At 42.0% G+C, this 16,426-nt stretch overlaps 1 long non-coding RNA gene across 1 annotated transcript; it reads left to right on the forward strand.

Annotated features, from left to right (window-relative positions):
- Nucleotides 1-2,235: 2,235 nt before the first annotated feature.
- LOC105475864 (uncharacterized) lies at nucleotides 2,236-6,514 on the forward strand. Its single transcript, XR_983701.3, has 2 exons — nucleotides 2,236-3,598; nucleotides 5,823-6,514. It is a non-coding gene; the product is annotated as an uncharacterized lncRNA (long non-coding RNA).
- Nucleotides 6,515-16,426: the final 9,912 nt, after the last annotated feature.

A 16,426-nucleotide genomic window follows, 5' to 3' on the forward strand; every position in this document is an offset into this window, starting at 1 on the left:
TAAGGATAGGGCCCTTTACTAAAGCTGCAAGCTGCAGAATCCTCCTCAATCTTTTAATTTTTTTAGCTTTTATTTTTTTAAGCTACTCCTGCTGGAATGGGAACCTCCTCAATCTTCGTCAGAAAAACAACAACAACAATTGAATTGTAGAGGTTTTTTAAATTCCTGATCACAGATACAAATAATTAGTGGTCTGGAAAGTAGTTAAGTGTAATAAAAAATATAATGTCCCTTATAACATTGAGAGCTTTATAGTAGCACAAAGGATGCCACACCCAACCCACCTCCCTCATCCTCCCACTATTACCAACCCTGGTCCACAATTTCAAAAGAGACGGCCTAAAATTCTTTTTAAGCCATCATTTACATTGAAGCCAATTTAAAAGTGTGATCAGGGATATAGACAACACATGTGCTAGAGCTATAAAATAAATTTTGGTGATTGCCCAGTCATTTAATATCTTTTTTTAACCAATATTCCCTTTCTAAAAACATAAATTTATATGAATAATGGATTATTTATAATGATTTGCCTGTGAATAACCCATTTCCCCTTCTTTGTCATGGAGGGAATAATCCTAATTTATTGCTGGGGGAGTTGTGGTATACTGTCTTATTTCAAAAAGAAACAATCTACTTTTGTGAAAAACCATCCTAGCATGTAACATTTTAGCACACTGTTACTCAAGATGTTTGCACTCATAGACACCAATTGTATCATGTCTTTGGGATGTGATAAAATTATGTTTAAAATTCATGTTAAAGCTATAGGTTTTTTTTTCTTTTCTGATCTACATATCAGCCTTACCTCCATGGACTTCACTAATTATATTTAAGGAATTAGAAAACTTCCTTCCTTAATTTTATTCTCATTAATTTTTCTAGGACATTTATCTATTAAATAAAATGGGTTGTTAAATTATGTTAAGTGTGTAAGGCATGTAACCAGTCAAATGTCAAGGTTCTGAGTAGGTTGGATTTCACGATCAAGGATAATCTCTTAATATTCACAATCTCATTCTTACATATTCCCATCCCCCCGAAGTCTTTCATTTCACTTCTATTCATTCTTACTTACTCCTACTAATATCTCCATTTAGATTCTCTCATCTGATCTTTCCCATACCTCTTGCTCCACAGTAAGTTTTATTTCCCCACTTACATTAATCACATCTACTCTGATCTGTGGGCATTTTTCACCTAAAACCCAGCAAAGGAAACATTGTCAACCTGTCAAAAAAAAAAAAAAAAAAAGTGCTGCGATTGTGGAGGACAGATAAGCAGGTGGTAATAAAAGCATTCTAGTGAATCTGAACCAGGGAACCTGCTGGGCTGGCCTGACTCAGAGGTGGTAAGAGAAGGCAACAGGAGGCAGGAGGCAGCCCCATCACTGTCCATTCCGAGAGCAGAAATGAGGTGGGTGCTCCCTACCTCAAGGTAGCAAGGGGGAAAATTCTCTAAGGAAGAGTCCCAGCAAGATCAAGTATCAGTGCCATGTCCAAGGGGTCAGAGAAATAACCAAAGTCAGTGTGGTAGGGCCATGAGTTTACCTTGTGGTTTGGCTTTATGTGGGTATATGGAAGTGCTAGCAGCTGAGCTGAGAACTGTCAAGAGAGGCAGAAAGCAGATGTGTCAGAGATTTAGGGCCTTAATGGAAGTGAAATATGATGGCAGAAGACACCACAAGAGTTGCTGAGGCGTCAGTTAGGAAGTGAACTGCAGAACTGGCAGAGGCTGCTGGGCCTGTTGAGGCACCAGGAGTGACAAAGAAGACTGGCAGCTGTAGAGCATAGACCAGATTGGCCAGTACAACAGCAGAGGGCCATGCTGGGCTTTGACTTAGGAATCCTGGTGGAGGCAATGATGAGAGAGAAAAGATGAGACCAGTAGGTAAGCCAAGGTAGTTGTCAGGATAGGAGACAGGCAGGCCAGATGGCTGTTAACCATGCGGTGTGTCCCGACTTTCCAGCATCAATTTAATGGCCAAATTAAAATGTTTAAGTCAACTTAAGCCAAGGTCAATTTTAATCCTATGCTTTGCTGGTGACACAGAATCATTAACTGTATCAATAATGCCCACATTCAACTCATTCTACAATGGGGGCAATTGTAATTTTGGTCTGGTTATGTTTAACAAAATGGAAAGGAAGAAGGCACAACCAAGGAACTTTTTTTTTTTTTTTTTTTTTTTTTTTTTTTTTTTGATGGAGTCTCACTCTGTCGCCCAGGCTGGAGTACAGTGGTGAGATCTCGGCTCACTGCAGCCTCCACCTCCTGGGTTCAAGCAATTCTTCTGCCTCAGCCTCCCGAGTAGCTGGGATTACAGGTACGTGCTGCCACGTCCTGCTAATTTTTGTATTTTTAGTAGAGATGGGGTTTTATCATGTTGGCCAAGATGGTCTTGATCTCCTGACCTCAGGTGATCCGCCTGCCTCGGCATCCCAAAGTGTTGGAATTATAGGCGTGAGCCACCACGCCCAGCTGGAACTACTTTTTTAAATCGATGCACATTAATAAGATTTAGAAAGTCTTGCGATTTAACAGTGTTGAGATTCATGTAACTTTATGTTGAGAATTCTCTTTCCAGGAATTATTTATTTCAATTAGTTACATTTTTATCTTCTACTGAAGTGTAAACTTAATTTAGTGTAAATAACTACCATTTGAATAGTAACATAATCTTTTTCTTTGTATAAAAAATACAAAAAGATTGTTTATGTGTGTGTACACATACGTGTCAAGACTAAAAATTAAGCACGGGGTAAAGGTCTTTGGCAAAGGACAAACAGTTGGCAAGTTCACAAATTAGAACTTAGAATTCCATCATGAAGTTGACTAAATTGTTAGTTTAAAGAAGATTGTGAGTGTCAGCACATAAAAAGGTAATCCTGTCTCAATTGTAGCTACAGATTGCAAGTCCTGTGTCAATTCAAATTTTTGCCAACAGATACTAATTACTTCACTGAAAGCAGATGTTTAGAAATGAAAGTGTAAACACAACCCCGGTTGATTAATATGCTTATTGTATTTCCTTGTTGTAAGTCTAGTGAATATGTGATTATCTTTAAATTGATCCATAGTATATTCAATAGTCTCATGAGAACATAATTTCTGTTGATGATTTGTCCAAAGTTTCCATCAATCCATCCTAGCAGCAGAGCCAAGTGTTAGAGTTATTGCTGCCTGAGTTATAACAGCTGCCCTGGGAATCTTGTCTGAACAACAAGTTAACTGCTGTTCCCAGTTATATCTGGTCTTTCCCACCCCCAAACATACACAAAAGATTTTTGTCATTCTTGGCATTGGACAGCAGAAGTGGTAAGACATGCCAGCAGAACTCTAAAGGCAGAATGTCCTTCCACCTGTTTTATGCTGTAAGACAAACTTCCAAGTGCGAGGCAGTGTGGAGGACTGTTTCCTTGAATGGCAACTGAATGCACCAGCGGGATCCTTGGCAGCAATGCCCAGGCACTGAAGCCGGGCATTCAGGAGAGCTAAATGGAGAAAAAAAACTTGAGCAAACTGCTTCCTGGAACACTGAGAACCTGAATGGGAAATTAAGAAGAACCAGATTCTTTCTATTCTTCCACCAGCCAAGGTCAGATTTCCAAACTCCTATTGATTCTAATCTTTCCCAAACAGTGCTGTGGCAATGTATGAAAGTAATAAAAATAATCCTTTTTCTGTTAAAAAAAAAAAATTGCTGTTACTTGCTGTTTTGTTATACTTTTGCTCGAGAACATTTCCCCCCATCTTAAAGCAGCAACTTCAGGATGGGGGAATCAAGCAAAACCATGGTGAAGAGATTTAAAGAGGACAAGTGACTTATTCTACATCTCAGGAGACAGTTCCTTAAGGTGAGAGGTGTTGGCTATGCCAGCTTGCTTATGGCCTCTTTTGATGTTATCTTAGCAAAAAGCTGGGGTGAATCTTCCCTAGTTTGGGAGACTTTGAGGCAGGGATAACTGCCACAGTAAAAGACCCATTAACAGTAAGGAGGGTAAATGGATAGCAAAAAACCTAGGAGAATCCACAGGCCTTTGTTAATTTTACCCTATCTGCCTGGTGTTTCTGGAACTCTAGTTTCAAACTTAGAATACCCAGAATCCCAACAGCTGAGGAAAGTAATAACCAGTGTCTGGGGGCGAGGGTGGGGAGGGAAGCAAGGGTAGAAAGAGGATGAGAATTCTTCTAGTTATTTTCAGTTTTTACTGAAACTGAAACTTTAAGTTTTAGGAAACTTAAAGATAATTGTTTGTTTACTTAAAATACAACCTCAAGGATACTTTTAGTTAAAAAAAAAATTCTTGACTCCTTGATTTCCTCTTGGGAAGATTATTATTTAACAAAAATATGTAATATGTATTTATAAACAAAATCTTTCAGAACAGGATTCTGTGGAGGAAATAGTCTTAAAAGGACTTTTCAGCAGTGATAAGAAACACTGCTCTAAAGAAAATTGTTGGCTGGGCTCAGTGGCTCATGTCTGTAATCCCAGCACTCTGGGAGGCCGAGGAGGGTGGATCACCTGAGGTCAGGAGTTCGAGACCAGCTTGGCCAACATGGTGAAACCCTGTGTTTACTAAATACAAAAAAAGAAAAAAAAATTAGCCGGGCATGATGGTGCATGCCTGTAATCCCGGCTACTTGGGAGGCTGAGGCAGGAGAATCACTTGAACCCGGGAGGCAGAGGTTGCAGTGAGCCAAGATCACACCATTGCACTCCAGCCTGGGCAACAGAAGCAAAACTGCATCTCAAAGATAAATAAATAAATAAATAAATAAATAAATAAATTAAATTGTTTAAGGGGTGTCATTTTCCAAATTGTTTTTATGAAAAATTTACAAACAGTGGCTAGTGTCCCACTGTACTATATATCTAATTCAATAAAAGTACTGAAGATTCAAAAAGATTGTTAGAGTGGTTGTGGGAAATTCCACAGTTGCTGTCACCAGCAGAGCCTTCCTTTACAGAGTGTCTCAGTGCCAGTATAACAAATCCCAGACACTGACTTTATTGGCCAGTGGTGCGAGGAAATAGTAAACATTCAATAAAAATATTGCTTGAACCAGGAAGCCTCTTCGTAGAGTTGTGGACTCTTCAGAGAGGTTTTACCAAAGTAGGGGCAGAATGTGCATACTGTCTTTCAGGGATTCAAGAAACATAGGCACCAATGTCTATTATTAGCCCTCCTGTCCTTCCATGAGCAAAACCAAAATTACTTATTTTTAATTGGCACAAAAGCACATTCAATCATTACATTATCAGACATTGCTCATGTACCTATCGTATGCCAGGCTGTGTGCTAAGAGCTGGGGATCTGAAGATGAATAAAACGTACACTGCCACAATCAGGATTGGCAACAACTGACCTAGGATTGGCAACAACTGACCTAGGTGGCTCACCTGCATTGCCTGCATAATAAGCCCATTGGCACCTGAGGCCCCCAACCTTGTCCCCACAGGAGGGGTTCGCCTAAACTGCTCATGAGACCAGTTTCTCCCTTCCACGGATCCCAGTGCCTTCAGGTGCTGAACAGTTGACTTTCCCAGGCAACTCAGAGAGCCAGTGTCTAACCCCACACCGATGTTACTCAAGAAGTCTGATTATCCTCCCACTCACTAGGTTGTTCTCACTCTTGCCCTATAAGAAGGAGAGCAGCAAGGGGACAAGGAATGTCCACCCATGGTGTGTCCAACAGATAACTTTGGCCCATCTCTTATCTTTATTTGTTAATTCTTGCTTTGTCATTTTCCCCCAATAGAGTCCATGAGATTTCATGGAAATCATCACAAAATAACAAACCTTTTTGCGTGACAGGTGATGATCATAAAAGGATCCATCTTATACAGTGCTTGCCATCTTCCACAATACTACTCACCACAATGCTGAAATCACCTGTTCCAGAACCAATCCTGTCCTTTGACAAGAAGAATTTAATTCTGGTGGGGACCGGCTGGAGAGGGAAAACACTTCAAGGACTCTGCCACCATTCCCAGATGGAGAGTGCAGAGTTTTTACCATGGAACTCCTTCTCTAACAGTTACTCTGTGGCAGTGCCTATTTTGAACCTCCCTTAACTTCTGATTGTATAGATGTTTGTTTCATTTGTTCATCTGTTTGTTCACTTAATCAGAGCTGTCTTAAGCCTTAAGAGAGATAGTGGACTAGAAAGTGCCTTGGAAAGGTACAAAGCTCAATCCAAGTAACATAACTTGAATATCAAAGATGTATTTACTATAGGTTACCAGTTCTGCTCTTTTTTGTTTGTTTTTAAACTAGGAACTTATGAAGCCTAAAATATAAAATGTATATACATGGATATGCTCTGAAGTGAGGTAGAGGGGTAGAAATCAACATTGTGATACTGTACTATAGCTTTGCAAGATGTTACCACTGGGGGAAAATGCTTGAAGCACACACAGGATATCTCTGTCTTATTTCTTACAACTGCATGTGAATCTACAGTTATCTCAAAATAAAAATTTAATTAACAATTAATTAACAAGTAACAGCATGAATTTCTTATCCTGTCATTTTCTTCCTGAAATTGCAGAATAGCCAAACAGAAACCTACCCATGACCATCATCTGAGACTCTTTGGTGCCCATATTAGTGGACATAGGCAGGTGAATCAGGAGGCCTCCAGTTATGCATAATGGAAGATACTGACTCAACTGATATAAGCAAAGGAAAATACAGAGTATTATATAATGAGACATCTTGAGTAGGGTAGTCCTAGAGTCAGTTAATTCAGCAGCTTGATTCATAATCAAAGGCCCAAATTCTTTCCCACTTTCTACCCTGCCATCCTCAGCCTATCAGTTTCGTCCTCCAGCTGGCTCAAAGGTAGCTGCAAGGTGGCTGCTATCATGCCATGCAAAATGCAAATGCAAAAAGTATGCAGACACAAAACGTATCTCTTTTCATAAGTGTCATTTTAAGGGGAAGGAAACACCTGCAGGCCTTTCTGCCAGTCTCTTGACCCACTTACTTAATTGTAGAACAAGTCACAAACACCTCTTTAAGTGGATCACTTGGCCAGGAGGGAGAGATTGCCATTATTCTTAGATGGAGGAGAATGGGGGTGGGGGTTGTTATGCCTGAACATAATCAGTGCTCTGCTGGTGAGTAAGAGCAGAGATGGGGTGATTAATAGGCAACTCCTCCCCAAGGAGCCATGGTGAAGCTTCAGGCCAGCTCAGAAGGTGATGAAGATGGAAAGGCTCCACAGCAACCAGAACGACCAGAAGGAACACACTTTTAGAACTTGCTTCTGATTCCACACCACGAGGTCAATGGGTCCAGCATGCCACACTGGTGCGGGAACTTAGAACTAAGTAAGAAACAAGGGAGAGAGGCTGCTATAGCCGAAACCCAGAGAATGAACTTTCTCCCAGGAGGTTGCAAGGGCTGTCCTTGTAAAAGATCCTTTCCTGGGTTTAAAGGTTAGCAAATTTTCTGTTTTGTTTTGCTTTGACTGCATGAGGGTTGAGTTAAGGCGAAATAATGTTTAAGGGTTATTTTTTAAATAAGATATTTTAAGTTTGTTTGTTTGTTTTTTCCTGATCGGTAGAGACAGGGTCTCACTGTGTTGCCCAGGCTGGTTTTGAACACCTGGGCTCCCAATCCTCCTGCCTCAGCCTCCCAAAGGGCTGGCATCACAGGCATGTGCCACCACACCCAACCCCTTAAAAGTCTTCTTACAAATAAGAACATGAACAGTTGCCTTTCAGATTATTTATTTCCTGGTCATCACAGATTTCTCTCTTTATTTACACAAAGGGGACAGGGGTCAGTCTGTGTTTTGGAAGATGTGCCCATATTTGGTCACATATTGGAGGAGTACAAAACTGTCCAAATAAGGGATATTTATTGCCTTCCTGACTGCAGACTCAAGGAGGCAGGAACTTTGATATTTTCTGCAATGCCTATCTGTATCCACATTGCCTGTAACATAGTATATGCTCAATAAATACGGATTGAACTAATTAAAAAATTTCATTCTCTACTCCCAAACTATAAAAACCTGGAAGGGTATATTCTTGCTGGATGGGAACCTAAAGAAGACAGGAAGGGAGTTAAAGATATCTCTCTCAGTCATTCTCTGTGTCCTTCATATGCCCACATGTATAGTCCTAAATGCCACTGTCTCTCAGTTGGCTTCTATCAGGACCCAAGCCCTGTAGAGACAGCAGCTTGCAGAGTCTCAATCCCAGGCAAGCAACGGGTGGGCCAGATGGAATCCCCCAGCACAGGGAAGGTCTTCCCCATCCATGTATTTGAGGAAGGAGAAAGTGGGACAGTCATTCACCAGTCTAAATCTTACTGCTAAAATTCGACCGAGTGCTACATCTCCAAACCTGGAGGGCCAAGATATCTGTCACACAGGCAGGCCAAAAATTGTTCTTCCAAGGGTGTGGACAGTGGAAGCCGTATAAACACTGACCAATTAGTTCATCTACATTTTTTAAAGGTGCAGAAAATTGTTGTTCCTTTCCCCTGGAGGAACCTTACAAATGACCTTGACAAAAACCTCTCAAAACCTATAGAACCAAATTTTATTACAACGTTCTTTTTATTCCCTTGCTTCTATTTCCTCTTTTCTCTTCTTTTTCTATTTCTTTTCTCCCTTTCTTTTTCTTTCTCTTTCTTTACGTTTCTCCCTCTTTCTTCCTGCTTGTCGAGCTTTTCTTCCTCTTCCCCCTTTAAGGTGATACTTTGGAACTTGAAGTATATTTTAATAATTATCTAAAGCAGTTGTTTTTTTGTTCATGGCTCCCTGACCCTTCACAAAAAAATAATTCTTCCATCCTAAATTGACTTTTATGATAGTTATCCAAAGATTTAAAGATCCAAATATGTACAAATCAAATACAATAAAAAGAAAAAATAATCATTTAAAGACTAACATTTAAGCATTTCAGCCTCTACTATTTTAAAATTAGAGTTCAACTTGATGCCATTTATATTTGAACTCCTAAAATTACAACCATCATCTGTGTTTTACAGGCTTCCTCTATCTATGCAGACATTTCCTGTTCTGTCTTCTCTTTCCCCAGAGACCCATTACAACTTGCTTATTGTTGGTTAGAGGTTATATATAGGGAAGAGGGGATCAAGGAGAAGTGGAGGAAAGGAGGAAGGCATGAGATATTGGCCCTAACCTAGATTGGTATGTTTATTCTCATCCAACTGGGTTGACTTTAGAATGAAAATATCTTCCCACTTAATTAATTTAAAATTAGTTATTCAAATATGTTTTTCAAAACTCAGTACAATTATGTATGTCACACTTTTGCAGAACATCACCAATTCTCAAACCCCAGATCCACAGATCTGAGGTCAGCAATTCCAGCTAACCCTTATACAGTGCTTCCCATGTGTCAGACACTGTGCAAAGCTCTTCATGTGTATCGACTCATTTCATCCTTCAACAGCCCTACAAGGCAGGTATCTTAGTCAGCTTGGGCTGCCATAACAAAACACCATGGACTAGGTGGCTTAAACAACAATCATTTATTTTCTTACAGTTCCAGAGACTGGAAGTTCAAGACCAAGGTATAGTAGAGCTGGTGTCTGGTGAGGGCTCTCCTCATAGGTGGCAGACAGCTGCCTTCTCACTGTGTGCTCACCTGGCCTTTCCTCTGTGTTCCTCAGAGTGAGTGAGCTCTCTGGTGTCTCTTCTTATGAAGATACTAATTTATGGGATCAGGGCTCCATCTTTAACACCTCATTCAACCTTAATTACTTTCTTAGAGCCACCATATCCAAATACAGCTACACTGGGGGTTAGGGGTTCAACATATGCATTTTGGGGGACACAAACATTCAGTCCACAATGGTAGGTAATATTGGTCTCCCCATATTTCAGGTTAGGAAACTGAGGCCAGACTGGTTGAGTAATTTGCCCAATGTCACACAAATAATAAGTGGCAACACTGGGACTTGAACTCCAGCATCCATACTCTTAACCACTATGCTGTGCTCTCTCTCATCACGAGTCATGACGATGATCATGTTTGATCATGTTAGATGATGTTAGATCATAACTCATCAACATCATCAACATCTAACAAATCCAACGCTTTGAGCCCATTATAGAATCATCAGAGCTTTGCCATGCTTTTTAGAAAAAATTTCCCTACAAGAATACAATATCTCACTATTATTATATTAGAAATAGATTTCTATATTATCAAATTTAGAGAAAATAACTTATATTTACTATCAACTAGCTCTTAAAATGATTATACATCTTGATTAGTAAACAGACCTCCTTTATTTCTCTCTATATTTAAACTATTAAAACTCAACAATAAGAAAACAACTCCTTTGAATAGTGGGCCAAAGAGCTTGACAAGACACATCATCAAAGAAGATATGTAGATAGCAAATAAGCATATGAAAAGATGCTTCACATCATCTGTCATCAGGAAAATGTCAATTAAAACAACAATGAGATACCATTACACACACCTATAGGAATGGCCAAAATCCAGAATATGACAATCCCAAATGCTGCCAAGGGTGAGGAGCAACAGGAATTCTCATTCATTGCTGGTGGGAATGCAAAATGATACAGCCACTTTGGAAGACAGGTTGGCAGTTACTTATAAAACTAAGTTTCCATATCGTAACACAAGTAGATATAAATATAACCAGTGGTAGGGTTTTTTTAGAGGCTGTGTTATCTTTTAAGAATTTAAAGCTTTTAACCCAAATTTCTACTCAGAAAGATGGAACATTGTAATTTGATGAGATTACCCTTAGAATTCTTGCCAGTCAATGACTGCTTTTACACCAACTTACAGATTGCGCTGTGTTCAAATACGTACTGACGGGAATTTGATGAACTGACTGGCAAAAGTCTTAGAATTTTTAATTAAAGGAGATGAAGGGAACAGTGCATCAGATAACAGCAAAAGTCTCAGCATCTGGATATCCAGGTCTGAATCTTGGCTCTGCTGTGTCCTTGAGCGAGCTGCTCAACCTGTCTACACCTCAGTTTCCTCATTCATAAAATGAAGCTATGGTAGCTTCTACCTTATGTGACAATTGACTGAGAGGCTCCATGTTGAGTATAAATTAAACAGTGCCTGGATAAGTACCCACTAAAGAATCGTGTTGGTTTTTTTTTTAATTGTAAATTTCCAAAGAGAATGTTTATATATATATATATATATATATATATATATATATATATATTTTTTTTTTTTTTTTTTTTTTTTTTTTGAGACCGAGTCTTGCTCTGTCACCCAGGCTGGAGCGCAGTGGCGCGATCTCCACTCACTGCAAGCTCCGCCTCCCGGGTTTACGCCATTCTCCTGCCTCAGCCTCCCAAGTAGCTGGGACTACAGGTGCCCGCCACCTCGCCCAGCTAATTTTTGTATTTTTAGTAGAGACGGGGTTTCACCGTGTTAGCCGGGATGGTCTTGATCTCCTGATCTTGTGATCTGCCCGTCTCGGCCTCCCAAAGTGCTGGGATTACAGGCGTGAGCCACCGCACCTGGCCTATGTTTTATATTTTTTTTAAAGTATTTTTATTCCCCAAAGCCCCTAACAGGAAGTGACACCATCATTGTTAAATGAGAAAATGATAAATGTTTTGAGAGGTCACCGTCCCACCCCAACTCATTTTATTATTTTTTTGTTGTTGTTGTTGAGACAGAGTCTCGCTCTGCCGCCCAGGCTGGAGTGCAGTGGCCGGATCTCAGCTCACTACAAGCTCCGCCTCCCGGGTTCACGCCATTCTCCTGCCTCAGCCTCCCGAGTAGCTGGGACTATAGGCGCCCGCCACCTCGCCCGGCTAGTTTTTTGTATTTTTAAAGTAGAGACGGGGTTTCACCATGTCAGCCAGGATGGTCTCGATCTCCTGACCTCGTGATCCGCCCGTCTCGGCCTCCCAAAGTGCTGGGATTACAGGCTTGAGCCACCGCGCCCGGCCCCCCACCCCAACTCAACTCATTATCAGTATTACTATTTTCACCAGGAAACAGTAGAAGTGACAGGAGGTGGACAGAGAAGTGTTGGGTAGAGAAGGGCAGAATTCCTGGCGAGGGCTCCACCCTCAGGCTTGTGCCCACGGACCTAAGTGAGAACAGGCACCCCGTTTTCATGCCCAAATGTTGCATTTTCCAAGACCACTCTGGCCCACCACACCCCCATCCTGTGCCCATAAAATCCCCGAGACCCTAGTGGGCATGGACACAAGCAGTTGGACGTTGAGATGAGCAGAGGTGCAGAAGAGCACACCAACAGTCACCAGCAAACAACAGCAGGCCCTTAAGACAAGATGAGGCAGAAAATTCGGTCGGGGCAGTCAGAGGAGAGTCTGGCCGCTGGACAGCCTGACTCCAGGGGAAGACCACCTTCCCACTCCAACCCCCTTCTGGCTCCCCATCCACCTTGCTGAGAGCAACCTCCACCACTCAATAAAACCTTGCACCCATCTTCCAAAGCTTACGTGTTATCCGATTCTTTCTGGTACACTAGGGCAAGAACTGAGGATACAGAAAGCCCTCTGTCCTTTTGATAAGGCAGAGGGTCTAATTGAGCTGATTAACACAAGTTGGCCTGCAGATGACAAAACTGAAAGAGCACACAGTAATACACGCCCACTGGGGCTTCGGGAGCTGTAAAGACAACCCTAGGCACTGCTGTTAGGTCGGAGCTCCATGGGTACCTTTTAACTAAAAGTTTCAGCATTTCTTTTCAGGGAGAACTCATGGCTGGAAATATGGAAGATGAACCAAGGACTCGTCTTTAACACTCCACGCTCCTCTACTAAAGACGGAGAAAAATGTCAGTTGTTCGGAGCTCCCCACGACCTGCCTGTCTGCACGCTCCCCCTAGGGGTTTGAGCAGTGGAACACTGAACAGGCGAACCGCACATCTGTCGCATGTCCTGCGAGGGGGCTAGGGAAACTTTCTGTTTCAGAAGTTCTACTTTGAGGCAAAACCAGGCCTCACATGTGCAAGAACATTGCTAGACCTCAGGCCTTGTTCGTAAACCACAGCTACGTACCCCAGCCCTGCACGGGAAGTGGGGAGGAGCTCTTGTTTCTTCCCACAACAAACAGGTTCTTACCCGTTGGCAGCTCCTGTGAATTACATGACATCAACGTGTATGTAGGTTCTGTCTTTTGGGGAAAGACATTGTAACGTGGAGCTTTTCTCTTCAGAATCTACTTAAAACCAGATATTTCAGTTATTAGAGTGAATTAAAACTATTAAGTAGCATATAAAATATATTTTGACCAGTCGAACCTAATTGTACACTGTTAGCATAGACACCCATCAGCACACTTACATGCTCGCAGACACAAGAGTATCTGTTTGTCTCTGTTGATATGGTTGGGAAGTTTTGCTTTGTGACCTGGGGAGTAGAACCAAGTGTTGCTGAGACAGCTGAGAACCAAGAGGAGGAGGTTGGAAGGATGGTATGGATTCTCTTCCTTCCTAGCTCTTTGGATTTGGTTTTAGACCCCAATGGTTAGATGCATACGAGCCAGAAAGTAGGGAAACTGTCCACAAAAAACCCTTTATGGTTCTCTGTTCCAAGCATCATTGCTTCAGCTCCCAGGTGACAAAGCGTAGCTCAGAGCTGAGAAGAGAGGCCATTTTCCCTGCTTGTGCATAAAACCCCCTCTGCTCTGACAACCTGAGGACTGGCTGGACTGGCAGGCCACTGCAAGATGCATGGCACTAGCTTCCTTTTCTTAGGTGAGAGTCACCTGGGGTATGGACAGTGGGTCCAGCACTGGGGAAAGCATGGCAACTGCCCTAACACACTCCTCCCAGAATCTACACACACTTCCAATGGACCGGCTTCCCCTCACCCCCACCAGGCAGCACAGGGCAGCACTGTGTTTTGAGCTTAATCAGCACTGCTTTCATGATGGGCTGTGACAGCACTGAGGATTTCCATGTGGCCCTGCAGAAAGGAGACCTGGAGGAACCAGAGCAGGAGAGAAAGGACCAGGTGGATTCATGCGGTTATGGCAGCTGGTTTATAAGCATGAATGACACACCCCATTGGAGACGCCTAGAAATAGCTGGAGGACACTGAGGTCAAGCTAAGAGCATGTTGTTACCTTTGTAATTTGGACATCAAAAGGAAATGTAACCTGATTTTATATGGTCTGGAGAGACCTAGACATGCTGTAATTAAACTATAATTGCAATTAATGGGCTACTTTATAAGTAATCTAATCTCATGAAAAAAATTGGTGGCTTACAATAAAATAAGGAGATTGGTGAAAATAAGGAGATTAATAAAAAAAGGGGATGACAGCCATAGCCAAAACATCTATAAATTTGTTAAACCGAGACTCAAGCAAAAAACGTTTGAATTGAATTACGCAAAAAAGAGGAAAAATACAAGCTCTGGAAGAATGAAACCTGTGCCATGAGTACCTTTTAACCACAAGTTTCAGCATTTCTTTTCAAGGAGAACTTATGGCTGGAAATATGGATGGAAGATGAACCGAGGACTCATCCTGAACATTGTATGCTACTATGCTAAAGACTGAGAGAAGTGTCAGTTGCTCCTATCAAAGGAAGAGGGGGTTGATAGACATCAGCACCTTTGGCATCATTGTTGATTCCAGAGTGTCCTTAGCTTTTGAGCCACCTTCAAACAGCCTTGTCAACCACTGCAAGATGCATGCCACTGGCTTCCTCTTCTCAGGCGAGAGCCACCCGGGGTGCAGACAGTGAGTCCAGCATTGTGGGAGGCATGGCGACGGCCCTGACAGACTCCTCCCAGAATTTACACACACTTCCAATGGACTGGCGACCCCCACACCTCCACCAGTTTCCAATGAGAAACACCTTCTAAAGAACTCTCTCTTGTTAGAACAGCTTCCCTGAGCATAGGAACCAGGGAAGCAATCAGCATCAGCTCAGCTTGACTGTCCCCCACTGCCTGTGCGTGTCTCTCCAGTAACTAAGCTGTTTTTACTCAGTTTTGGGTGTTAGCTGGTGAGTCATGGCCTCAAGGAAGCCTATACTGCCTAGATTAGGCCTGGTGTTGCCTTCTTTACTTCTTCATAATGAATAAAGGTTGACACAAATTGTGTATTTAATTACTGCAGATAACACAGGAGGGATCATGCCCATATTGTTCACTGATAACCCTTCAAGGCCTAGCATAGTGCCTGGAACACGGTAAATAGTAACATTTATGAATGTCAGCAGCTCTGCAGAGCTTTCCCTACATGGCTTACAGCTTAGGCTAAAGCACTTAATATATTCCCCACTTCTGCTGTTAATATTTTTAACTAGTTATTTTTCATATTATATAAACAACATGTGAATACAAGTTCATTGTAAAAAACTCAAACTCATATAAAAGCTACAGTCTTTTACATGTAAATGGTGCCACAATAAAGCTACTTTTTAAAAAGCCATGGTCCCCCTTCACAACTCCACACCAGCCCAGTCCCATTCCTTTCCCAGACACACGCTCCGCTCTTAACAGTTTCATGTGTAAACTTCTAGATCTTCTCCTGTGTGTTTTCATACATGTATATATCTTCATACATTATGTGCTTTCATACATGTGTATTCAGATGAATACTCAAGTATTTGTGGTTTTGTGCATATACATTCAGAGTGTTTTAGTCAGAGTGCAATCAGAAGGCAGAGCTGTGCTAGATATGACATTGCAAACAGAAGGAATTTAACACAGATGGTGGGGGAGTTCAGTGGCCAGAGAACAGCAGGAAGCCACTATCAACCCTGGGGCTGGAGGGACAGAGGGAGGAAGTGGAGTGACCAGAACCCAGGAGCTTGGGTCAACTGGAAGAATCTGGGACCATGGCAACACTTCCAGCTAAATCAGGAGCAGTGGAGGAAGAGGCTATCTGGCAGTAGGTGGAGACATGGACGAGACCTATCAGACATCATGTAAAGCAGGGAGAAAGGGAGACATAACCTGGCTTCTTCTCACCCTCATTCTCCAGTGTCTGTCACTGGCTCTCTTTAGCCGGTCTGGAAATGAGCCTGGAAAAAGTAGTTCCCAAGGATACAAAGCCCAGATAGAGGATGGTCTGGAATGGATTTGAGAGCAAGCAGACAAAAGGCCGGCATATGAAGTTTAAAATAAAACACATAAATAGCATCACGGTATATGTAATGTTCTAAATTTATCACTTACCATTTTTACAGAGATAAAATCTGGTTAAAATGGCCATTGAGAGCAGGCTTGATCCACAGAACGAAAGGTACAGCAGGAGAGCACACAGGCAGATAGCAAGGAAAGACATACTACAGAAGGGCAGCCCCAGGGGCTGGGATGGGTGCAGGTCTTGTTCCTTGGGAACCAGGCCTGATCTGCTCTGCAGAGTGGGAGGAGGGCAGGAGTATGAGCTGACCATTGTCCCGCAGTAGAATCAAAGACTCAGAGAGTTTAGAGTCTG

Source organism: Macaca nemestrina, chromosome 4 (assembly GCF_043159975.1).
Source record: "Macaca nemestrina isolate mMacNem1 chromosome 4, mMacNem.hap1, whole genome shotgun sequence".
In the NCBI taxonomy this organism is placed as follows: Eukaryota; Metazoa; Chordata; class Mammalia; order Primates; family Cercopithecidae; genus Macaca; species Macaca nemestrina.